This window comes from Condylura cristata, unplaced genomic scaffold (genome assembly GCF_000260355.1).
Source record: "Condylura cristata isolate star-nosed mole 26May11 unplaced genomic scaffold, ConCri1.0 scaffold00010, whole genome shotgun sequence".
NCBI lineage: Eukaryota > Metazoa > Chordata > Mammalia > Eulipotyphla > Talpidae > Condylura > Condylura cristata.
In genome coordinates, this window is record NW_004567111.1 from 53,988,552 (window position 1) to 54,016,239 (window position 27,688).

Sequence of the window (27,688 nt, forward strand, 5' to 3'; positions counted from 1 at the left end):
GGCCTCTGGGCGGGGCGAGAGGGGCGCCGCGAGCCTGGCTCTGAGCCAAACCCCGCTCCTCCCCCGGGTCCCACGCCGGGGTCCCGCCCGCCTGGGAGGGGCGAGGCTGGAGGAGAGCCGTACGCCCCCGCAAGCCGCCTGGATTTTCTGGTTCTGAATTCGCTTCCAGCCAGTTTGCCTCCGACTGACTGTTGCAAGTTAGTAGCGTAGTGAACTTTTCCTGGCTTCGACGCCAACGCGCGCTAACCTCTGGCAGCACCGCGCGGTCTTTTCCCGCCTGTCGCCCCGCTGCGATTGTGAGAGATGTGGGATTTAGGGACGGCCGCACCGCCTTTTCCTCACTTGATTACGGAACTGCTTCACTAGGGCACCGAAATGTTTCAAGCGCACCATCCTCATAATCTGACTTCTTCATCTTCCCCAGACCTCACCCAAGGGCGTTTCCTCAGACTCGCCTTGTTTTCTCCCCCTCCCTCGCTAGGTCGGTGCCTGCCCAGCCCAGTCCCAGAGCAATTCTGAGGAAGGCTCTTGGCAGATTTATATTTCATACGTATCACACTCCTAAAACAAAATGTTCCACTCTTGTGCCGACTTGGACAAAAGTCCACATGCAGCTGGGCTAATTTGTGATTCTGGGCAAAGTACTTAGCGATTTTCAGTTTTCTGCAATAAAAAAAAAAAAGTTAAAGCAACATTTTGAAGAAATTTCACTTAACTAAATCAAAGGAAGACAAAAACACTGGCATTCTTACTGAGCTTATGACTAAACACAGATGCCCCTTTGGACAAATGATTGGTCTTGTACTTCCCACCAGCTTGACTTGGTCCACTAGAGATGGACGTGTGCTCTAGGTTTCTAACGGATGTATTCTCTGCCCCGCTCAACCCTGAAGAAAATGTGTTGAGTCTGAGGTTATTGGGGATTTGACTTTTCAAAGAGGGTGTTAGTCTCTAAGGTTTTTCCGCAGAATCAGATCACAAATCCCTGAAAACAACCCAAGATCATGTATTTCCAGGTGTCATCCTGAGCTGAAAAAAAGCCCTTTCAGGCCTTGAATGTTCCTAAGCCGTTTGAAATTCCCGTGAAAGCAAACCGTCTTAAGTTCAAAACAGGAAGTGTTGGTTTTTAGTTCTGGTGAGCTCTGCCCCTAACTTGCCATAAGACTTGCAGCAACTTAAGTTCTCTGGGCCTCACTTGTCTGGAGATCAACTCGGTGAGGACTTTAGGAGCTGGAAGTTTCATAGATTTCCTGAGGTCTCCTAATGGAAAGAATTCTGGAAACAAGATCTGGAGACTTATAAATGATTATACACATCTCTTTCCTGCATCTCTTTTTTGTTATGCTGGAATGGTGAAAAATAAATTATTTTTCTCTGGATGGAGAAGGGGAGAAACCAGCATTCTGAGTGACACTAGTAGACAGATTTGGAAACTGAGGCAAAGAAAGAACAAGGCATTAGAAAGAACTAAAAATTACCCCCACTCACCAGCCTGGGATTTCTGTTTTAAAGACTTACAGATAACAGACCATTCATTATTTTGTATACCAGCGGAGAGAGCAACTAAATCAGTTGGCAAACAGTCTGGGAATAATAGACTGGCTTTGTTTCTCCATGTTATCTGGTGAGTCTACAAAACTGTGTAGTGCACAACAGCAGAGATAATAAAGAAGTTGGATGAAGACCAAACATAGCAAAGCAGTCTCGTGATTTTTAAAAGGTTGCCCATTGACTCTAGAAACTAAGTTGGGAAGGAGGGTGGCAAAAGAAAGTTGAAAACACAGCCCTAAGGTACAGTAACTACTGAGTGTAAAGGGAGTCCTAGGAGACCTTTGTTCCCCTTTTTTCATTTTGATTTTGCGAGAGCAAGACTATTTTTAAAGTGAGCATGGTGTTAACATTTCACCTGGATTTTCATGTTTGTTTTTTCTACTTATCAGGAGGGGAGGACAATAGGGAGTCAGGAAACTAAATGCAAAAATCTTAGATCATTTAGATGTGTCTTATGTGGGTAAAGAGGATTTTGTTTAACTTGTTCTGTTTTTCTTCAGTTTCTTAGTATCACCATTTTTCTTCCTTTTTTAGAGAAATCTCATGACATGTAGCAGGATGATTAGAAATATTTGTTGTTGTTTTGCAAATATGGGGTCCTTGGTGAACCAGTGTTACTGAATATGCTCTTTGAAATGTGTTCCTGACATTTGTCTTAAACAGATGTGTAGATTTGGCTGGATGTTTGTGACTTTATCTCAACTTTTATAAAAGACCTGTTCAAGGCAAGAGGTAAAGACTTTGACTTATCTCTCTTCAGATTTACACAAGCACTGTTTTTCTCTTTTTCATAAGTTTAAATATCCTTTATTGTTTCTGAATTTCTTAGCTCCTAACTTTGTTTCTTACCACCTGTTACTTAAACCATATATGTTTTCCAGTTATTTTATTTAACATCATGTCATTATTTTGGGGGAGCTGTCCTAATAATAAACGAGTTCTATTTTGATTTGATTGATTGTGGCATTTGGGATTTTTGTTTTGTTTTATTTACACAATGAAAAAACTAGGCATGCAGCTCCATACTGGATGCTTTAACTTTCCAATTGCTATCAGTTTATTTGTTTTCCTCCTCCAAAGTGTGGGTAAATGCATCTCTGCTTAGAATATATCTTTTTACAGTTTAAAAAAGGAGTAAGAAAGAAACGATGAGGAAAACCAAGTCTTAAAAAAGTGAAACAAACTGAAAGGTACAAGTCATATAAAGGACAGAATTCACTCTGAAGACCTGAACTCTCATCTTGCTTAAACGTCACCATACCTCATCTTTAATCAGTCATATTCAACAAATAAGCCTACTTTTCATAGTGTGAGACTAGAATGTGAACTGGCAAGATTTCAGAGAGGAGACAGAACTTTAGTTGGGGAGTGGAAAAGATTTGGATGAAGAGAAGGGAAGAGAAACAAGAGTCTAAGTGACGGAAGAGCACAAGGCCGCAGAGTGGATTGAGCAAGAACAGCTGCGTGAAGAATATATGCTGAGTGATCATGAGGAGTACAGCTGGGAATGGGGGCTGCAACCATGAATGTCTGTGTCACGTTAGAGTAGTAGTCTGGAATTTTTCCCACAGAAATTGCTAAAAGTTTCTGCAAGTAACTTAAAGTTTTTTTTTTGCTTTAGTAAGATTGATCTGACATTTTGGGACAGAAAAGTCTTCTAGACCTTCAAGCAGCTTCCTTCTTTTATTTGTTAGAAGAAAAGATACCATATAAATCTAAAATTACTACAAATAGTGATAGAATAGAGAGAGTATTGTGTTTGTAAGACAAGTAAGAAAAAGACATGAACAAAAGCTGGCTGGATATCATCAGATGTTTTTCCTACTTCAGTTCAGGTTTTTCAAGTGTTGTGCTGAGCTTCATCAGGAATGTTTAGGACTTTAGGGAGATGGCTCAAAGAGGTGAATATGTTATGACCTTTATCCTGGTGGCATGGATTGTGGGAAGAGGTACTCATATTTTTTGTCATGGCTGCCGACATACATGCTCACATGCACATACATACACACCCACAGATTTGTATATATGGGGGTATGTGTGCATGTGTATAATCTAAACTTTTCAAGACCTTCATTACAGAGCCAACCTATGTCCCCGAGTACATTCTTTCTCTACTCTATTCTCACTAGCTTTCATTACAGGAATTTGCCCTGTTCATATCTTGATGAAAATCTTTATTGCAATTAATACAAATGAAGTAGTTTACCACTTTGAATAATATTTCATTACAATAAAAATGAATGTGAAAACTAAAAAAGTTCTTTCAGTGAGTCTCTTAGATGTTTGACTAAATTTCTAGATTTTTTTCTTTTTGCACTTTTCTAAAATAAGATCAATCTGACATCAGTAGTAGGATGCATATAGAACACCTGAAAGCAGACTCCATCTAACATTGATTTTTAAAACTGCACTAATCACCTGAAATCAAATTAAAAGGCCCATGTGATCCCTAAGTTGTTTACCTTCCTTATTTCTTTTCTTTCTTTCTTTTTTTTTTTTTGACCTTTTCCCCACAGTTTGGACAAAAACAATGTGAGTTTTGGTGAATTATTAACATTCTGACACTGAAATGAAATAAAAAATATCACTTAGCCCTTACTCTGAAAATATTGTTTAAAGTACAGTTGTATTCATTAGAGGAATGTGGGATAAAAAGTTATCTACTGGAGATATTTGCATAAACTTAACTGCTAAATAAAGTAAATTTGTCTAGAAACATTAAGTGACAGTCTAACCATAGGTTGCTATACCACTTCTCTAAATATTTTTTGTATATATAATGTTTCATATATGCTCACTAATTGCATCTAAGGCATTTGTACATTTTTAAATTTAAGTTAAAAAGTGTTTTTAAATGTTCTGGGCAAAAAACCAAGTTCAACTGGCTTGGGAAACTCAAATTTCTACAAACCATAAAAATGAAATCTCATGTTCTCATACTGAATTGTCAGAGGGTTTTGCCTTGTGTTCAAACAATGTTCTAGCTAACAGAATCAATGTTCTGAAAACAGATTCAGAGGTCTTCTGATAGTTCTTTCTACCTAGTCCAAGAACAGATTGCAATCCAACCTAATAGGAAGGTCATGCTTATTTAGACAGACTTATTTTTTAAAGTCACAAAAAAAATTACTTCTCTCATGATCATTAAGCAGAAATATTCAAAAATCAAAGAAAAAGTGACCTCTTTTGATCTCCAGCAGAACTGTGGTCAAAGGTCTCTAAAGGAGCCCCAAGATAGGTTACATCTGGAGATAGTTATCAAACAAGAAAAATATTAATAAAACAGCATAATTAATGGAATAGAAAAATAATGGCTTAGTATCCATGGTTCTTAGGTGACAGCATAATCCAAACCCAATCATAGATACTGATAAGAAGACTATTTCCTATTAATTCAGAGATCATTTTCTGGATCAGCTTGACAGTCTCTACATAACTAAAACTGTTTCCCATACTCCTAGTACTCCTAGCCCTTAATATACATAAAGAACTGGGAAAGGTCTCACAGTGAGATATTGACAAACAAACCCTTAGGACAGGCTGATGCAGTAAATCTGTGTTGCTCACATCAGACTCCTTGCTACAGGCACTCTAAGGACAAGCAGAGATAGGTCATATACTTGAGAATTATGTTTTTCAAACTTGGTGATATTTACAAAATCTTTGAGCCGGTGAAATGTACTGGTTTTTTCTGAAATCTGTCCCATTATTTTCTATCTAAAATTTTTTGAGATTGTTTTAGTGCCAAAGAGACACAAACATGTATGCATTTAGTGAGGTGATATATGTAAAGCAAATTTTGATTTAATAGCCAGAGAAGGTCTAAATGGAATAAAAGTATTAGAAATGACTTGTGCTAAGTGATCTATGCCAGGCACCAAAATGGATCTTGAAGAAATATATTTAGGATCCTTTCTGTTACAGAGGGCTCCCTACAAACACTAAAATACAAAAGAAGCTATTTTATCCTCCAGTCTGTGCTGGACAAATCTGTCTGGGTCCCAGGCCAGTTTTACTCAACCTGTGAAAGAATATGGAAAATGCAAATAATTCTACCAAAGTAAGAGAAATCTATTTGGATTTTTACTTTGAATCTGACATGATCAACTTCCTTCTGCTTTGAATCCTTGCATAACAAGGAAGACTTATACCCAAGAGAAAAGTCAGTTTTACTTTGAGTCAGAAAACATCTAAAGATACTGTTGCCGCATAATCTTTCATCTGATTTTCCTCTGGCTTATTTTAAGAAAAATAGGGGAAGGGCATTTGATTTATTAAAACCCCAGAGAACCGAGATCCAAATATTTATGTAAAAGCCTCTTTTTTTATTTTTGTAATTTCCCTGAAAGGATGTTTCAGATAGATAAAATAAGAGGACAGCCAGGATGTTCCTTTTGAAGGCCACGGGAAATTCAAGCTTGTGAGGATCCTAAACATGGACAATTTTCCTTAGGATATTCTTAGGGCTGGATGGTCACACTGCATGAAAGGCCTGCAAATTCCATAGCGTATCAGACTTAAGCCAGAAACAGCATGTTTAACTGCCATTTGCTTTAAGAGACCACACAGAAGAAAAATATAAAAGCAAATCTGATAAGATGTTAAGAGATATGCCAAGGAAGTGGCCTGTCTTTGGTTTCACCAGCAAAAACAGCAAAGAAATGAAAAATAATATCCTCTTCCCTTTTCTGCATGTTCAGCTCAGGACTGTTTTATTTTTTTAGGTATAGAAGGATTGAGAGAACAAACACACTAAGGTACTCTCTGAGAGAACAAAATTACATAGAATTGCAAATAAACCCTAGTCATAAATAAGGAAAAAATATTGCACCTTGTTCAAGAAATACCCAAACACTCAAGAACATTCCCAAAGTACCTTAGTCTCAGTTACCTTAAATCACCAAAAAAAAAAAAAAAAACAAGTTCTCTGTGAATGTGTATTATTTAAAGAAACCCATTTATTATTCTTGACTTTTTCAGTGGCCTGTTTTCAGTGCTGTGGATCAAAATATCTATAGAACATACCACAACTCACTTTTTCTTTCTTTGTATTAGTCAGTGTTTAAACTTCAAATCTAATTTCTTTCTAGAAGTGAATTACATTTTGCAAAGAGAAAAATTATACTGGAGATAACAAAATATTGCGTTTTAGTCATTAGCGAAAAGTAGCATAACCATCACTTTGAAATGCCAATTAATTTTATGAGGAATTAGGGTGCATAGAACAGAAGCAAACACTGCAGAGAAGGGTCTTAATGGAATTTAAGTAAAGCAATTCAATTCAAATTTGAAAAAAATTGCCACAGTCTTACACACTTTATAAAATAATGAGATGAGGAAGTACCCTAGTTAGTAGCAAACAGGTAGTGATTGCAGAAGACTGTGGAAAAGATACAGAAATAAAGGCAAAGAAATTGAGCAAGGAGGGTGTGGGGTATTGAGAAATGGAAGAAAAGATGTGTCATGAAGAACAAATAGTTGTGTGAAATAAGAATTTGAACTAAGAAATTCTACTGTCTGGTGAAATGCACCCAAAAAGAAAATAAACAGTTAAGCTGGTTGAAGACATGTTTCTAAGAAGTTTTTCAAGGAAAACATCTGCTTCAAAAGCTTTGGTATCCATGATACCAAATGATAATTTCAAAGAGCCAAGGAGGAAGGCAAGACAGAGGAGTCATGACATAATGACGACGACAAGATAGAGAATCATTTGTAAACTGAAGTTAACTTTGTGCTAACATGCATAGAACAGACAAATTTATGCTCCTACAGTGATGTTGTTCTCACTTGGAGAATTTTTCCCACTCAGTCAAACTGAAGAATATTATTTACTGTAGACTCCCTCTGGGAGAAACCTGAGAAAAATCAGAGAGAGAGAAAGCCAAAAATTGTTTTCAATCTCACGCATCCTGTACTTTTTCCAGCTGCAATTTTCAAGATAAACATTAAATTTGTGGTTGGCATTTACCCCCCTAGGTTAAAGAAAAAAACAAAACAAAATATGAAAAGAAAACCTGACAGAGAGCCAGTGACCTTGACCATGGAGATATTAGAGAGACCTTGATATTGGAGAGAAAGAGCTCTTAAAGAAAAAGTGGTTGAAAAAACTGAAGACTTCATATACCAATCTCTTGTGTCCACAGATCTCCAGCTTCTTATAAAGTAACTTAAATATCTGAGAACCTAGAAACTACATACCATACATTTTTAGTTGCATCCCAAATTTATATTTAATTCAAGTGCCAATTTATAGGCAGGATATTTTGTTTAACTCATGATAACTAATGATTGAAGACAATTTTACTTAGGAAACCAGAAGAATTTTCTTGTAGGTCTGAAGCCATTCCACTTTACCAATGGATCACTTCCATATAGTCCTTTGGTTTCACATTAGATTCCAAAATAGCTCTTACTGCTATAATCCCTGCTGTTACCATACAGGACAACCCTAAGATTATAGTTCCCTAGTTGATCAGAGAATTTGAAGATGTGGACAGATTCTTAGAGATCAGCCTATATGGAACTGATGATGCAATGGGCAGAAATGCTTGTCAGTCTTGTTATTATTGACACTCCTTGAGAAATTGCTCAATGTGGCTGGTAACACATACATTAAAGGGTGTTGCAGAGTGGTTTTCCGTATACATTCCACAAATGTGATTGGCTTATAATGCCATTAGGTCAGAATTGGAAGAAAAGGACCCCAAGAGTCCCTGATGTGTGATTCTTAAATCTCTCAGTAATCAAAAATGTATTATTGATTGGCATTGTATTTATTTCCTATAGCTGCTCTAGCAAATTATCACAAATTGGATGGCATAGAGCAACAGAAATTTATCCTCTTGCAGATCTGAAGGTCAGAGGACCTAAATCAGTATCACTGTATTCAAATCAAGATGTTGGCAGAATCATATTCCCTCCAGAGACTGTAGGAGACTGTCTACTGCCTCTTCCTTCTTCTGATGGCTACTCATTCCTTGGCCTGTGGTCTCATAAAAGTTAGTCTCTTCAAATCTCTCTCTGTTCCATTTTTCCTTCTCACACTCTCTCAAATCTCTGTCTGTTGGCACTTAGGTCCCATCAGATAATCCAGGATAATTGCCCTGTCTCAATTTCCTAAACTTAATCACATATGCAAAGATTGTTTTTCAATATAAAGCAATATTCAAAATATTTTTATTGCAATAAACTTGCATTATGCCACAATAGTGAAGGCAAGAATAAATAGATGGGACTACATCAAGTTAAAGAGCTTCTGTACAGAAAAAGAGAATTTACAAAAAACAGACAGACAGCCCACTAATTGGGAAAAAATTTTCTCACACACAACTAGTGATAAAGGATTGATCAAAAAAATATACGGATAACTGACGAAACTCAACAAAAATAAAGTAAACAACCCCATCAAAAAATGGGCAGAAGAGCTAAAAAGACACTTCTCCAAAGGGGAAATGCAAATGGCCAACAAGCATATGAAAAAATGTTCAACATCACTCGTAATAAGGGAGATGCAAATTAAAACCACAATGAGACACCACCTCACCCCAGTAAGAATGGCACATCTTCAAACAACTAGCAACAACAAATGTTGGTGAGGATGTGGAGAAAAAGGAACTCTCCTGCACTGCTGGTGGGAATACAAACTAGTACAACCACTATGGAAAACTGTTTGGAGGTTCCTCAAACTGCTTAAGATGGAGCTTCCGTATGACCCAGCAATCCCACTCCTAGGTATCTACCCAAAAGACACAAAAACACTGATTGAAAAAGATACCTGCACCCCCATGTTTATTTCTGCTTTATTTACAATTGGAAAAACATGGAAGCAGCCCAAATGCCCAAAAGTAGATGACTGGATTAGAAAGATGTGGTACATATACACAATGGAATATTACTCAGCAACCAAAAAAAAAAGAAACATGTCTTTTGCAGCAACTTGGATGGAGCTGGAAAAGATCATGCTTAGTGAAAAAAGTCAGAAAGAAAAGGGAAAATACTGGATGGTTTCTCCTATAGCAGAAATATAACGGAACAGGAGAGAAAATAGTGATAATGATGAACAGCTATATACCAGAGTCATTTTGTGGGGGTGGAGCAGGGAATGGGATCAAAAATGGGGGAGGGAGGGAAGTTCATGGGACTATGGTGATGGCACAGGGTGACTTGGTGATGGGAAACCCACAGGGATTATAATTGAGATGAAAAAATATATATATACAAAATGATGTAAAATAAACTTATTTTTAAAAACTTGCATTATAACATTATTTAAGTTTCAGGTATACATCATTATAAATCAACATCTGTACATATTGTATTAAGTTTGTCACTTAAAGTCCATTTCTCTCCCAAATAAAGTAATATAAATTCTAGGGATTAGAATCTGCTATCTCTGGGGTTATTATTCACCCTATGTAGCCATCCATTCCATTATCTCTCACACACAAGATATTATGTAATACTCACACCATTCTAGGAGTCATTTCTGGACTACTTGGGGAACTTTAATAAGTATTTACTGAACACTTGCATAATACACACCTAAGGAGTATGAATCTCTGCCTTGGAATAATAGGCAAATATGGTTGGGAAGGCAAGACTAATGAATGAGTGAGTTCAGTGAACATTGTTGTTGATGGTCCAACATCTATTTCACTCCAATTGTATTGATTCCAAATTAGGTATATCCCCAATTTTTGCCAATGAGCATAAGCCTGTGAGCAAAGCTTGTCATTCTATGAGAGAACAGAAAGAGAAGGCTTATCCTCTTTCTTTAGATTTTGCTACATCTGGGTATTCTAGCTATCATTTAGTCATTTTGTTGCCAATATTCACAAATCTACAAATTGTTTGGAACCTGGGTTTTTGATGGCACTATTGAAATGATACACTTGTAAACCACAGATCCTCCCTCACATATATCTCTTAAGTTTGTTAAGTGATTTCCTTCTTAAATCAGGTTTTACTGAGTTTTCTGTTGTAATAAAAAGAATCCTTGTTGATACGACACAATTTCAGTAAAAATATCAATGGCATTTTAGAGAACTGAAATAAGTACCACTGAAATTCATAGGGAATCAAAGACCCCAAATGACAAAAACAATCTTGACAAAGAAGTAAGAGAACACTTCCAGACTTCAAGCTATATTATAAAGACATAATAACTAAAGCAACCAGGTACTGGAACAAAAACAGACACACTAACCAATGGAATAGAATTGAGATCCCAGCAATTAACTCAGGTGTATATGGCCAGTTCATCTATACCAAAGAAACCAAAAACATACACAGAAACAAGGATAGCCTCTGATAAATGGTGTTGAGAAAAACGGACAGCTGCATGAAAAAGAATCAAACTAGACTATAGCCTCACACCATACACCAAAATCAACTTAAATGCATCAAAGACTTGGGTATAAAACCTGAAATCCAAAAGTACATAGGCAAATTATAATGACATAAGTTTTAGTGATGCGTTTAGGGATTAGTATCCAACAGCAGGGAAAACAAGAGAATATAAACAGCTGGAACTCCATCAAACTGAAAAGCTTCTGTACGGTGAAAGAAAACCACTACTAAAAAGAAAAGCCACAACTGAATGGGAGAAAATTTGTGTATGTCAAACATCTGCTAAAGGACTAATAGCAAAGAACTCATAATGGGCTTCCCTGGTGGCGGAAGGAGTTAAGTCTCAGCAATATGAAATTGTCAGCAGCCAATGCAGTAGGAATTTGACCTCTGGCCAGGAAGGTGACACACATGGTGCAGCAGACCTCTCCTGTCTCATCCACTGCTCCCCTTAACAGTGTATTTCAATAGATCCACCTGTTCTGCTTCTCACTGCCTCTGGTGAATCCTCTTAACCTCCAACCTCTTGTATGCTTTAAAAAAAAAATTAAAATTGGATCTACCATTCAACCCAGTAATTCTACTTCTGGCATCTATACAAAAAAAAAAAAGAAAAAACAGGGCCCTCCCTGGTGGCGCAATGGGTAAGGACGCAGCACTGCAAGCTAGCCTTAGTCACTTCAGTGCAAGTTCGATCCACCTGGGGTGGCAGAACTCTCCTGACCTGCCTCCTGCTCCCCTCAGCAGTGTACTTGTCTATCTGCCTGTTCTGCTTTTCACTCTGTCTTTGGTGAATCCTCTCACCGCCCCCACACCTCTGGCCTGTACCTCCAGTTCTGTATACATAAATAAATCTTTTTAAAAAGTCAAAAAACAGTAGTTTGAAAGAACACTTGCTTTCCCATGTTTATGGCAGCACTGTTTACTATAGCTAAACTATTGAAACAACCTAAGTACCCCAAAACAGATGGGTAGCTCAGGAAGATGTGGTATATATAGAGTGACATACTATTCATCAGTCAAAAAGATAAATTCATGTTATTTGAGGTAACATGGATGGCACTTGAAGGAATAATTCTAATAAGCCAGCAGGAGAAAGCTAAATACAGAATGCTATCACTAATATATGCAAAATGAGGTAACTAAACTAATAGCTAAAAACAAGCTTAAAAACTAACCCTTGGACCTGCCATGGTAGCACAGTGGGTAAGGATGCAGCTTTGCAAGCTAGCCACAGTAGCTTCAGTGCCAGTTCAATCCCCATTCACGGAAGTGACCCACATGATGCGGCAGACCTCTCCTGACAACAGTGTACTTTGTTGATCTACCTGTTCTCCCCACTCTGTCTCTGGTGAAGCCTCTCACCGCCCCTGCACCTCTGGCCTGTACCCCAGTTCTATATGCACAAATAAATAAATACATATAAAAAGACACCTAACCCTTGACAACTGCCCTTGAGAACTGAAGCACCACAGTAGGTAAGGGTGGGGGAGGGGTAAGAACAAAGAAGGAAGCACAATGGTCTATGGTAATGGTCTACCAGGTGAGTTGGTATTGTGTGCATTGTGATAGTCATACCTGATAGGAGTACACCAATAGTACCTCAGTTAAAAATAATTATAAGAAAATAAAATGTACATTTTAACCGGTTTAAAAAAAATCAACAAAAACAGAATATATGAAAAATGTAACTGCTAGGAGTGGCTAATACTTAAACAGGACTTCCTCTGGTACTGGACACTGGGATAACTACTTTGTAGACATTAACTCATTTTATGCTTATAACACTTCTAAGGAAGCACTTGCCATGATCAGTTTTCTATATAATTTTCTAGTTATAGGCAGAGCCAGGATTTGAGCCCAGGCAGTCTGATTACAGTATTTTTTTATTATGCTGTCCTGCCTTTCACTTCTCTATACTTCTCTCTGACATAAGGTGGATATTCCAAATACGTATCAACATTCTTAATTGCACTTGCTAAGTGGTTAAAGGAGGTAAGTGCCAGTTATCTCTTGATGAGTAACAAGCCAACCTCAAATTCTGTGGTTTTCAACAAAAACAATTATTTATTTTGCTTGTAAATCTTTCATTTGGGCAGAACTCAGTAAATATGCCTTACCTCTGCACCCTCTTCTGCCCCTTGGACATTAGCTGAGGTAGCTATTTTGGGTGCTAATGAGTCAAGGTGAATCATTCATGTGGTTATTAACAAGTTACTGTCTGACAGCTGAGCTCAGCCAAGACAGTGTCTGGAGACCCTCAGTTCTGCCCACAGGGACCTCTTCGCTATTTTATGGTTAAGGAACCTCAGTTCTCAGAACCAGTTTATCTTTTGATTCTTTTCTTTTGAACCCTAAAAAGCAGTAGTCTTAGAGTTTACAATACCATTTCTGCCAGAATCACAAGTCCACCCAAAATCAAAGGGGAAAAGTATAAACATCTCTCAGTAATAAATTGTGAGGTGGTTTGGTTGTTCTAAGCAGATTAGGAAAATACAATTTGCCACAAACACTCTTATACATATAAGAATACAGAATAGAAATCATTAAATGGCAAAATGCAGTCACAGATGTAAAATAAAATGCTAGTAAAAAATTTAAAATCTTGAGCTGAGGGTTTGGCAAGGCTGAAGTTACTTTGCATTAGTCTTAAGTTTTTGGAGAAATGCAGGACAGTATTCATACACTGACAAAATTATAAAAATACTCTTAGTTTTTTTTTTAAAGATTTATTTATTTGTGCATACAGAACTGGGGTATAGGCCAGAGGGGCAGGGGCCGTGAGAGGATTCACCAGACACAGAGTGGAGAGCAGAACAGGTAGATTGATGAAGTACACTGCTGAGGGGAGCAGCGGGCAGGTCAGGAGAGCTCTGCCACGCCAAGTGGATCAACTCCCAGGCAGGCGGGGATCGAACTCTTGCAGAAGTGGCTTTAGCTTCTTAGTGCTGTGCTTTAACCCGCTGTGCCACCAGGGAGGGCCCAATTCTTAATACTAATAAAATATCAGTAAGCATAATAATTCCATCCTGTTTAATAATTAGTAGTAAAAAATAAAGCCAAATTTGTAGAGTTGTAAATATAAATAAACACACATAATACAAAAATAGTAGGCATAAAATATTAGACCAACACAATATATGTATAAGCTAACAGATTAAAAGTGAATATGGAGTAATAGAATATTAATGGTATTTCTGCTCTTTTTCTATAAACTTACTTAAATATATAGAACTAAATAATTTTAACGCATCTTAGTTAAATGTTAGAATCTAATAATCATAAATACCGTACAGTAAAGATACAGATAATAAAAATAGTCATGCTATTTTGTCATATATAGGCTAATATATACTACTAATGTTGAATATTTAGCCAAGAATAATTTATGTTTTAGGATTTAGAAAAATTATTGAGCTATATTTTGGAAGTTCACTAGTAGAACTTAAAATAACAATTTATAAAAGCTAATTTCCATACCCCTACCCACCCACCATTTATTTTTTTAATTTCGCTAGAACTCTCTAGGACTCTTGCTTTAGATAGAAGACTAAAAAAAATGCCTCTCTTTACGCCTGCCTTAGTTCCTCAAAATTATAAAATTATAAAAATAAAGAAAAATCAATACTATTGCTTTGAAAATAGCAATATAATATGCTATTAGTTGGGAGTTTTGAAAAAATTCAGAAGCACTGTAACTACATATCAGATTAAAATAACAAACCTCACTTTAAAAGTTAGTGTGGATTGTAACCAATTTACCCCCTGGTTTAATGCTGGTGATGGAAGAGAATGTGTGTAGGGTGTGTGGGGTATGTGGGAACTGTACTTCCTGTTCAGTTTTGCTGTGAATCTCAAACTGCTCTAAAAAACAAAGTACTAATTAAAAACAAAACAAAAAACTTAGTTCATCAGAAACTTCAGAAGAAGGCGTGTTTGGGGGAATTTTCAAAACATAGAGGCACTGTTTGAAGGAACATAGAAACTCTTTGGGCAGCTGCTTTCTATGCAGAATAGTGAAAACACTGTGGTACCTCGTGTAGAGAAGCAGGGACATTCTTGAGGAAATAACAGTTTTAGCTGGTGTTGGCCAGTAACACTTCCAATAGAGTAAATACGAGTAAATATGGTGTGGGGTGGGGGATGGGAAAAAAAGCAAAAAACAAAAAAACTTATCTATAGCAATAATCTGTGGCCTTCAGGGCAGCAGTAAATATTGCATTGTATCTGTGATACTGAAATTCCATTGGATTTAGGCACTGACCACTAGGAAGAAAAGTATCAAAAAAGACTTGACAATAATATAAAAGGGTGAGAAACAGAGAGTTTTGTACTGTGGGATGCATGGAGGAGGGATGGGGCGCTCCTCTCAGCACCTCTGCCCTTCCTCACCCAGAGGCAGAGAAAAGAGTCTTGGAATAGAACTAGAACCATCTTTCAGCAGAGAGGCTCCGCCAAAGGAAAGAAGCAAGTCAAGGATCACCAGGCTTTAAGGAAAACTACCTCCATAAAAGGCAGGCATCAAACCCAATAAACACACACACAAAAGCCAAAGGTAACAAAGTTAATAGAGCAAACAAACTTTTAAATTAACTATAATCAATAATTCCAGAGATATGAAAGGCTATTTTGACTATAACAGCAGGTAGCTTTTAATTAAAGAAGCAATTGTTGATTTTGAAAATGAAAAGATATTGAAATGAACAAAATCTCAAAATAAATATATGAGAGTACAAATTAGTACTGTAAGAAGTGAGCCGAGGAATTCAGCCATAATAGACACTAGACAGACATAGAAAGTACTATACAAAAAAGAGATGAAATAATAAATTAACATTTAAATTGTATTAATGAAGTGGGTGAAATAAGAGAAAACTGATACCTATATATAGATTTGGTAGAGATTGTCTTTTTATTAAGTTATAATTTATTATATTGGTTCAGGTGTACAGCATGATTTGATATTTTTATAGCTTGAGAAATGATCTCTGCAATAAGTCTAGTTGTAGAGTAACTTCTCAGGATTTACTCTCTTGACAATTTTCAAGTATGCCCATGATATTTATGGATATAATCACCATGCTGTACATTGTATCCCCCTAATTAATTTATTTTATAACTGGAAGGTTTTCACTTCTTGATCACCTTTGCCCACCCTCCAACCACTCCCCTTTGCAACCACTATTCTGCTGTTTTATTTGTTCATTTGTTTTTTATTTTTCAGATTCCACATAAAATAGAAGCATACAGTACATCTTTTTGTCTGATTTCCTTTGCTTAGCATAATACCCTCAAGGTCCATCTGTGTAGTTGCAAATGGCAAGATTTCATTCTTTTTTATTACTGAGTAGTATTAATTAAAAAAAAAGATATATGTTTAATTATGCATACAAGAGCTGGGGTGTAGGCCAGAGATGCAGGAGGTGAGTGGGTTCACCAGAGACAAAGTGGGAAGCACAACAGGCAGTTTTACTGAAAGACACTGCTCAGGGGAGCACCAGGCTAGAGAGGAGAGGTCTGCTGTGCCATTTGGGTTAGCTCCCTGGCCAGGGATAAAACTCATGTCTCAGTGACTGGAGATAGATTGATAGTATTCCATTGTGTTAATATACCAAACCATCCACTGATGGACATTTAGGTTGCTTCTGTATGTTGGCTTTTGTAAATACTGCTGTGATTTAATAGGGCTACATGTATTCTTTTTTTTTTTTTTTTCTTCAGAAAAAAATACCCAGAAATGGGGCCATATTGTAGTTACATTTTTAATTTTTGAGGAACCCCAGTGTTGTTTTCCACAGTGGATGTACCAGTGTAGAATCCTACCAACAGTATATGAGCGTCCCCTTTTATAACCAATCCTTGCTATTTCTGTCATTTTGATATTAGCCATTCAAACCAGTATAAGGAATATCTCAATGTAGTTGTGATTTGCAGTTCCCTCATGTTTAATGATGTTGAGCAACTTTTCATTTGCCTGTTGGACATCTTTATTTCTTCTCTGGTAAAATGTCTACTCACATTTCCCATTTTTAATTGGATTTTTTGCTGTTTCACTTAATAAGCTGTCTACATACCCTTTATCAAATATATGATTTATAAATATTTTCTCCCATTGAATAGGTTGTCTTTTCAGTTTATTGATGGTTTCCTCTGGTGTGCACAAGCCTTTTAGTTTGATGTTACACTTTGTGATTTTTGGTTTTATCTTTGCTGTTTGAACCATATTTCCAATTCATATTTTTAAATCACTTTGAGTTAATTTTGTGTATGGCATAAGAAAGTGGTCAAGTTTCATTTGGAGTAGTTTTCTAAAATGAGCACTAAAGATCCCTTCCAGTGGTACATTCTTGCAAAGTTTAAATCTGTTTTCCCAGAGAGTAGTATTCCACTGTGTAAATATTGGTACACCATCCATTTATGAGCACTTCGGTTGCTTCTACATGGAGTGAGCATTTTATAGAATTGATAAGAGAATCAGTACAAAATATACTTCATTTGTATAGTTTACTAAGCAAAATACCTTTCCTTTCCTTTTCATTAGTTTCATTGTCTTGGCGTATGACTAAGATTTTTTTTTTACCACTCCACAGTGTTATCTTCACATCAATAAGCATGTTTGAAATGATTCAATAACTTTCTCTAGCTCTCTTGCACAACATTAATGGGAAAAGCATTGAATCATTTGGATAAAAAGCATCATGTCTTCAACCAGGTGAATAAGAACCACTTTAATTAGTAGTCCTCAAAACACATATTTACTGCACTTTACAATTAGTAGCTAGTTGTAATAAGAAACTAATTATTCCCACACTATAGTTTAACAAAGTAGAAAGGCAGGTCTTCCTATACCTGTGGAGCAATAGAACAACTGGAAAATTCCTTATTTTCTGGAATTCCCTTTTACAGTGGACTTATGACACATATAGACATAATGGATTTCTGAGAATGAGATAGTTAATATTTATTAAATGCTATTACACTCCAAGCACTGTAATAAGTGTTCTGCGTGTATTAACACAGGTAAACCATCCATAGGTGTATTATTATCTCCATTTTACAGGTGGGAAAACTGAACTACCGAGATGTTCAATCAGTGTGCCAAGATGTGCATTTGGTAAGTAGCATTGTGAATTGGGTAGCCTGGCTCTAGAATTGGTGCTCTCAACTTTGTACATAGTGGAGATATTTTGGGACCATGAGTTGAAGGAACTTGGAGGAATTTTTATGGGATAGAGGAGGGCTCAAGAAATGAATTGTTCTATCATGCATTGCAGACATTTCAAGAAGAGTTGCTGCCTGGTAATAAGTACTAACTCGGCTTCCACTGGGTTCCTTCCATCTTTTTCTAATACTCTTTTTCTTGACTTCTACTTTTTTCCCTGTGGACTAAAGAGGGGTGACCACCAATAACAAGTTTAGAGTCCTTATGTGCTGAACAATGTGTGCACATAGGAGTTTAGGCCTAGCAGAAGGAGGCTCACATATGGTGATCTTTCAAATTTCAAAGCAAAACTTGGGAAACCTGGTTTTATTCTTTTACCATATTAATGTTTTTCAAACTACATCTGTTGTTACTTATTTCGTTTTTGTTAAGATTTTCATAGAAAGATGTATCTGTGTTATACTAACCAGTGACCATATTTTAAAAATTTGTAATTTTAATATATGGTCATTAACTAAAAAGACATTGATGACGGCTACAGATTTGCGTAGAGCCAAACCTTTTCACTTGGATCAGAAACATAAGTGTAAAAATGAATTCATTAAATTGCTGGCTTAAATAATATTGGAATGGGGGAAGGACTCCAAGCAGTAAAACAATACCCTAAAATGAAAAAGGAATACATCAATTATGTTAGACTGTATAAGGCTGTCTTATGAAAAATGTGCTATAAAATGATTTGATTAGAAATAATTAATGAAAATGAAAGTTATAATATCTATAATAAATAACTTTTAAAATGTATAGAATGAACTACTTCAAGCCAATTTTAAAAAGTATATAGAAAGTAACAAAGAACATGAAAATTTACAAAAATTAAAAACATAAAAATGCTTGGCCCTCTCTCATAAATAAAAGTTTTTGTTTTTGCTTTTTTAAAGATTTATTTATTTATGCATAAATAACAGGTAAAGACCAGAGGTGCAGGGGCGGTGAGAGGATTCTCCATAGTCAGAGTGGGGAGTAGAACAGGCAGATTGACGAAGGACCTGCTGAGGGGAGCAGTGGGCTAGACAGGAGAGGTCTGCTGCACTTTGCAGGTCACCTCTGGGGTGGGGGTTGAACTCCCACCTGAGCAGCTGTGGCCAGCTTCCTCAGTGCTGTGCTTTAACCTGCTGCACCACCAGGGAGGGTCAAATAAAAGTTTTAATACACTAAAGAGATACAGTTTTCATCTGATTGCCAAAGGTTTAAGCTTTCTATAATGCCCAGAATTGGAAAGAGTATAAACAAATCTTAATGGGAGTGTAAATTGATACAAATTTTTGGAAGGAAAAAATAACAATAGTTATGAACATTTTGAATTCTCAGATTTACTTACCAGCAGTGCTAGTAGGAATTTTCCTTATGTACATATTAATTTAGAGAAATCAAAATACATGTGATTTTGCCACTTTTTGTAAAAAGCAAAGCAGCAAATAACCTGAAAGTTCTTTGTAAGGAAAAGGATAAATAAACTGTGCTTTTGGCTAGGAGTGGATCAGATAGCCACTCATAGCTAAAAGGGAATTTCAAGAGGCAAATATCTAAACTGACCACATTGCCTTTCAGAACAAACTTAGTATGTGTTAGTAAGAAAGAGAGGGAAATCAGCTATTGGTGAACAATTTTTCCATACCTTCCATGTGTTATGTTGGAAGAGTGCAGATAATAATTTTCAGATTATGGACAGGGATTTATCATCAGGCAGAAAAAACAAAATCAATAGCTAGCCTTTGTTTTCCATTAGTTAGCAAAATTGTATCTTCACTAACCATGCTGCAACATAGCACCAGACCTAGGTTATAGAAAATTAACGTTTGATAATCTATTTTGCTATTTATAAAAAAATATAATTTCTGAAATTCTTGGCTTCATCCTTTATAAAAAAAGACTTCAGTATTTGACTACTGGGGACATGCTATCAAGGAATAGCAAGAAATAAAACCTGGGTTCAGTGGAATATGGAGAAGGGCTGTGGGTACCTTGGTGGTGGGTGTGGTGTGGTGACATACATCTGAAGAGGCATGAAGCTATACCTCTACATCATATACAGTGTTGTAAATCAGTGTTACTTCGACTTAAACAAAAATAAAGAGAAACAGTATTTAAAATAAATAAACTGATTTTTACCTTCAACAATATACTATCCAGTACTTAGAGCTAAATGTGATTATGTGGAAAGATGTTCAGGATATGTGGTTTAGTAAAAAGTAAGTAATTTGCAGTATCATCTATGATAAGATCCATATGGGTTTACACATTTTAGTATATGTGGAGGGGGTTGGGGGCGGGAAGGGAGATATGGTTAGGATGCTTTTGCTACAGAGTAAACAGAAAATCATGAAATGTATTAGATCCAGTAATTGAAAGTATAGAGGCAGATTGGGTTTAGGGTTTACTTAATCCAGTGGCCCGACTTTAGTCTGTGATTCCCCTGGTTTAGCCTCCTCTGCTGACTCCTCAAACTGGTTCTAGCAGTTCCTGGGCCTCACCTTCAACCCCACCAGCCTGAACTGGATTATAGTAGTGACTCATATGAGTTCATTTTTCAGATCAGTTCCTGAGACAGAAGTACATCCCGCACGAAGAGTTTAGACTTTCCCTCAGAGGGGGACACATTTAACACAATTGTCTGAGACCAACCAGAATTCACCCAAGATGGAAGGTCAGCATGGATGCTATCCCCCACTGAAGCAAGGTGCCTGAACAGGGCATTCCCCTTCTTGTGATAAGCAACTTGCTACATTTCTTGGAATGTAACTCATATCATGTTTAACTTTGAACAGTTATAAAGTCAACTCACCACAACAATCTGAAATATATATGAGCCCATAACTTCCTTGAAGGGTCACTCAGCCTTTGGATATAATCCACTGAGCCAGATACTGGTATATACCAGTATAATAAATCTGTTTTTTGTTAGCCTGGGTATCCTGGTTTCCTTATGTCACATAATACTACCACCCACCCCCTCAAATACTAAACAAGTGAATAGCAACTGTGCTTGAAGTGCAGTAAGGCTAAAGGACTATGGGGTAGAGACGTTTTATTTTCCACTTCTTAGACATTTACATTATTTATTTATTTCTTTTTCAGTTGGCATGTGTCTGAGTCAGGATCACAGCAGCCATCATGTGAACAGATGGTATATTCAGAAGGGCTTAATGAAGAGGCATTTTAATAAATAGATATTTTACCAAGGTATGGGTAAGATTTAAAAAAAATTAAAGGATGGTGAAGCATGCAGGGACTAGTAACAGCAGGCAGTAATTCTGGCCCACGTCCTGAGAGAACAAGTAGGGAGAGGATTGGGGGGAGAAGGAATGGTGTTATGGAGCAGAGAGTGAGCTGACGCAGAGAAAGAGGAATGAAGAATAGCTACTGCCTGAACAATAGTGAGGCAGGAAAGGAGTGTCGACATAAAAAAAACACCTTATACCCTCCAGTCTCCTGATGGTGCTTCCCAATAACCAAACCCAGACAGACACCACAGTGTAAGGTAGAGGTCAGCCTCCCGAGACTCCTGAAGAGAAGGAGGAGAATCAGTGATTGTGGGGAGGGAAGAAGGTGGACAAACAACCAGCATCCTGTTTATTTAGAACAGCATTAGTAGTTTTAAAAAGTGAAAAGCCAGGAAATCAATCATATTACAATGTAGATAAGCCTGAAGGACATTATGCTAAATGAAATAAAGCAGTCACAAAAAGACAAGTAAGGCGTGTTCCGCGTATATGCAATAACGACAGTAGTCAAAGTCATAGCAACGGGAAGTAGAATGATGATAACTAAGGGGTGGAGGAAGGGGAATTGAGGCCCTGTTGTTTAGAGGTAGAAAGTTTCAGTTTTGCAAAAATGAAAGAGTTTTAGAGATGGCTTGCACAGCACTCTTAATAGACACTTTTAAGTGGTAACTGTATTTTGGTCCCTCTGATAAGCATGCAGGTATATCTTATTGGTGTTGTAATTTGCAGTTCCTTCATTACAAATGATATTGAGCATTTTTTCATATGTTTATTTGCCATCTGTAAATCTGCCTTGGGTGAAGTGTCCATTTAGGATTTTTGACCCTATTTAAATCAGCTTTGTTATTTTCTTATTGTTGATCTCTAAGAGTTTGTTGTATGTTTTAGATAACTGTAGGTTAGTAGCTATGTCTTTCCCAAATATTTTCTACCTGCCTGTGGTTTGTCTTCTTATTTCTTGGCAGTGTTTTTTTACAGAGTGAAAGTTTTGTTTACTTATTTATTAGTTTTATACATTTTTAAATTTATTTTCTTACATCATTGTTAATGTTTGTACAATAGTTAATTTCTCCATTAATGTGTAGTCCCCATAAATTTTCCATACCACATCACCCCTGAATCATGACCATAGTCCCTTGTGCTCTTCCCTCTGTTTAGCCATCTCTCTCTACTCACCTTGCTAAATGCCTCAGATCTATTGTTTATGTGAAAATTTTGTCTTTTATTTTACCCTTGGATCGGATTCCCTATATTCTTCTTATAATTGAAATTATCTAATATTTTTCTTCCCCCTTCTGACTTATTTCACTGAGCATAATCCCTGCCAGCTCCATCAATGTTGCTGCAAATGGATGAGTTTATCTTGTTTGATTGCTCAGTAGTATTCCATCATGTACCTATACATCATATCTTCTTCATCTAGTCACCTGTTTTGAGGTATTTAAATTGGTTCCATGTCTTAGCTATTGTAGATAGTGCTGCAGTTTCCTTTCAAATTAATGTTTTTTTATCCTTTAGGTAGATACCTAGGAGTGGAATACTGGTGGGATATGGTAGCTCTATTTTTAGTAATCTGAGCAACCTCCACACAGCTTCCCATAGTGATTGGGCCAGTGTGCATTCCCACCAGTATTATAAGAGGATTCCTTTTTCTCCACATCCTCTCCAGCATTTGTTGTTGCCAGTTTGTTTGTTTGTTTTTTTAATGGACCATTCTCATCGTACTGAGGTGCTACTTAATTTCGGGTTTGATGTGCATTCCCCTGATTGTAAGTGATGTTCAGCTATTTTTCACATACCCATTTACAATTCCTCTTTTTAGTTCTCTATCCCTTTTCAGTTTATCATTTTAGTTCCATTACCCTTTATCATTTTAGTTCCATTACCCTTTATCATTTTAGTTCATCAAACATTTTCAGGTTGTTTGCTTTGTTGTTGTTGTTGTTGCTTTTTGAGTAGGTCTTTGATATAAAAGTAAAAGTTTTAAATTATTTTTATTGAAGTAGCGTTATTTATAATACTATATGAATTTCAGGTGTGCATCTTTAAAAATCAACATCTATATATATTAGGTTAAATTCATCACTAAAATTCTGTCCCTCGTACAACTTTATTCAATTTCATCACAGATTTTACCCAATTTACCTATTCTTCCCCTCTTTCCTTCTTTCGCTAATCAATAATTGGTCTCATCATTTAAAAAGAAGTTTTTATTTCAACAAAGTTCAGTTTATCAATTCTTTCATTAACAACACCAAATGCTGGCAAGGATGTGGAAGAACAGGAATGCCCATTAATTGCTGTTGGAAAGACAAAATGGTACATTCATTTTGGAAGACAACTTTGCAGTTTCTTGCAAAATTAAATATTATCTTACTATATGATCCAGCAGTCACAGCCCTTGATTTTACCCAAATGAGCTGAAAACGTTTGTTCACACTAAAACCTTGGAAACATCTTGTTTCCAAGTTTTGACAATCATGAACACAAGTGACTGTAGCACTGTGTTCATGATTGTCAAAACTTGGAAACAAGATGTTTTTCTTAGGTGAATGTACATATAAGCCATGGTACATATAGACAATGGAATATTATTCAGTGCTAAAAGGAAATGGATACCAAACTGAATTGACAGAATTCCAATGAGAAACCAGGCAGCATTCAGGGAGGAAGAGGGAAGATTTTTATTTATATTGGCAGGCCCAGAGGAGATCATTCTCCAAAGTCTGATCCCCAAGAAATTAGGAAATGGGATATTTATTGTCTTAACAGGGATACACTTGCATTTTAAAAGCAAACAGGGAGTACAGAAGCAGGAGATTCCTAAGCAGTTGTCTGAGATGCATAAGTCAGGCATGTGGCCTTGAGAATGTTTATCAGTTACTTCCTGGAACTCTTGCCTACAGTGAGGCTTTGCCTCAATATAACTTTAGACATTTTCCATGTCAAAACTATAAAAAGACATGGAGACAACTTCAATGCACATTACTAAGTGAAAGAAATCAGCCTGAAAAAGCTACATTCTGTATGATTTCTTATGTGACATTCTGGGAAAGGCAAAAACATAGGGACAGTAAAAAGAACAGTAATTGCCAGAAAGAGTTATAAGTAAGCAGAGCACAGTGAATGTTTAAGGCAGTGAAACTACTTGACATGATATTACAAAGGTTGTACATTATTATACATTTGCCCAACCCCATGGAATGTACAACACCAAGAAAATACTAATGTAAAGGAAGTAAGGCTATAGCAATGTAAGTTGTTCAATGGTAACAAATGTACCCTCTAGTGTAGAACATTGAGAATGTGTTTGTGGGATTGGGGGGAGGGTGGTATGTGGAAAATTTTTGTATCTTTCACTCTAGTTTTCTGACCTTACTACTTCTCTGATAGACTATTTTTAAAAGTATGGTCATGATGGTTAATTTTATGCTATGCGCATTTTTTTAAACCACAATTTCAAACACAGTTTCTTTCTTCCTCTCTCTCTAATCTCACTGACTATAACACAGATAATTTAGAGTATAATGTTTTTAACTAAGCTTCAGAGTCACACTTTTATTTTCCAAATGTAACCATTTATTTATTTATTATTTTGGTTTTTAGCATTAGCTAATGAACAGAAAAACACTAATTCCAAAGGAAACCTGCACTTCTACATTTATTGCAGCTCTATTTACAAAAGCCATGGCATGCAAATAGCATTGTTTAAAAGCCTACACTATGTTCAGAGAGGTTCTGACTGGAGAAATACAGACTTGAGAGTTAAAAGTGGGGCTCTTCTATCATGGGATTGGATGAAATCTCCAGAGATCATGTGCAAATAAAGCAGAAGATGCTGAGGAGGGATCAAGAGGCACACAGGGAAAATCATCAGCCAAGGAGAAGGAAAAGTAAAATAATATGAAGGCAGAAGAGAGCATTGTAAGACTATATGCTTAAGTCAAAACCACAACGAGATACAACTTTACTCATTTGGATGGCTATTATTTAAAAAGTGAAAAATAGCAAGTGTTGACGAAGATGTAGAGAAATGCATTAGTAATGGGAATGTAAAAAGGTACAGCTGCTGTAGAAAACAAACAGTTTGGGGTTTTCTCAGTAAGTTAAAATAGGATCTACCATCTGATCCAACAATTATACTGCTAGGTATATAGTCGAAAGAATTGAAAGCAGGACTCAAACAGAATTTATACCTGTATTTATGCAGTACTTTTCACAGTACCAAAGATGGAAACAACCTAAATGTCTATCCATAGATGAATGGTTATGGAAACTGTGATGTAGTAATACAACGGAATCTTTAATAAATGGAGTAAAGTGCTGACATATAAAATGGTATGGATGAATCTTGAAAACATTATGCTAAGTGAAATAAATCTATCACAAGAAGGCAACTATTTTAAGATTCCACTTACATAAAGTCCCTAAAAGAGGCAAACTCTTATAAAAGAGACAGAACTATCATAGACATTGTCAGGGCCTGGAGGATGGAGAGAATGGGAAGTTACTGTTTAATGTATATTTAGTTTCAGTTGGGGAAGATGAAAAAGTTCTGAAGCTGAATGGTGCTGGTGATTGTGCAGCAACTTAAATGTCCTTAATGCCACTGAACTGTGCACTTTAAATGGTAACTTTTATGTTATGTATATTCTACTAAAATAAAGAAAAAATAAATGTATTAAAGAAGCCAGACACAAAAGAGTTCACACTGTATATAAAGTGAAGTTCAAAATAGGCAAGTAGTGAGTGGTAAAATCAGCAGCAGCTACCTTTACGAGTGTAGAAAGGAAATTGGAAGAGAAGAAAATCAAAGTGTACATTTCAAGGATTTTGATAGGGGACAAATAGGGTAATATGGAAAGCCATAAAAGAAGCCTTTTTTAGGGAAAGGAAAATTAAGTGTATTTTTAGCTTGAGGAACAGATGGGAAGGGAAGGATGACAACACAAGAGCGGGAAGAAGCAGATGATATCCGGAGGTGAGGAAGAGGGAGGGAGGGTAGGGGTCACCCTTGGAAAGATATAGGACACCTCCTCCAGGATGTGCAAGACGAGGTGAGGATCTGCTAAGTAAGGACAAAGAAGGGAAGCATATTAAAGCATTCAGAGTACAGTGGGCTGGATTTCACTATTTTGGACTGACTCCCTTAACCTATTCAATGTCACAACATCCCTACAAATCCTAACTATTTGAACCCCTCTAAAACTGAGCCCTGCTCCATTAACCACACCTTTAAAAATATTCTGCTGAATATGTCTGTATTTTATTAGAAGACCTCTAACATTTATTCAAGGCATAATATTTTCTTTTACAATAAATAAGTTGAAAATATAAGTATTTTTAATTTACTCTATGTCCTGAATTTAATAAATGCTGCTGTGAAAGATGCATATGTATACAAAATCATGCAGGAAGTAGGGAGCTATCTGCCCTTTACACAAAAATTTCTCTACTTTTTTAAGTGAATATGTTCTTTTCATTCCACAAAGAAAACTGATTTCAAACATAGATAGTTAAATTCAATATATACCCATGCACTTAATGTATGGGTTGTACTAGATGAATAACTGGGACAAATTTCTTCCTACTGAGAACATTGAAGACTTCAATACAGTGTAGCAGCCAATGAGAAGATTCTGGCACAACTCTAGGATGTACAGTCTAACTTAGAAGTAGAGGCCTCTTGAAGAGGAGGAATACTGCAGAAGGAGCCTGGTGAGAAAACTACTTCATAAAAAGCATACAGAAAAAGCCCTCTTTGAAGAGTACACACAGGCGATTCAAAAGGCAGAATGCAAATGGTTAAAAAATTAAGGCTAACAGGAAAGCTTCATTACACTCAAAGAATGAAAATGAAAATAACACTCAGGTGCCATTTTATCAATTAACAAGATTTGTAAAATTAATACTTAAGACATGTAAAAATAATACTTAAGGGTAAAGGGCTATGGGGATGCTCATAGACTGCTTGTAGGAGTATAAACTGGCTTTTTTTTTCTTTCAAAAAGCAATAGGAAAATGCATATGAAAAGTTTTACCAGTTGCTTCAAATGACCACAGCTTTTAAATCAATAATTATAGTTCAGAATGTCATCCTTTATTAAGTTCACAAATGTAGATAAAAGCTTTTTCACACAAAGATATTCATTGCAGTGCAATTTATGAAGAAATTTGGAAACCTGAACATCTAACAATGAGGATTTTAAAGATGATATTGTAAATTTTAGAGGTGTTTAAAATGTTTATAAAGAATTTTAACAATATAAGGAAATGTAACGTAAGTGACAATTGGCAAATAGCAAATTTTAAAGTGGTTAATTTTTTTTTAAGATTTATTTAT

At 36.4% G+C, this 27,688-nt stretch overlaps 1 long non-coding RNA gene across 1 annotated transcript in view; it reads left to right on the top strand.

Moving 5' to 3' along the window:
* The first annotated feature begins 69 nt into the window (after positions 1 to 69).
* Positions 70 to 27,688, top strand: part of LOC105853472 — a 29,575-nt gene continuing 1,956 nt past the window's right edge. Inside the window, exons 1-2 of the long non-coding RNA XR_001145316.1 lie at positions 70 to 197; positions 17,960 to 18,013. This is a non-coding gene — a long non-coding RNA (uncharacterized LOC105853472). The remainder of the gene's footprint in view (positions 198 to 17,959; positions 18,014 to 27,688) is intronic.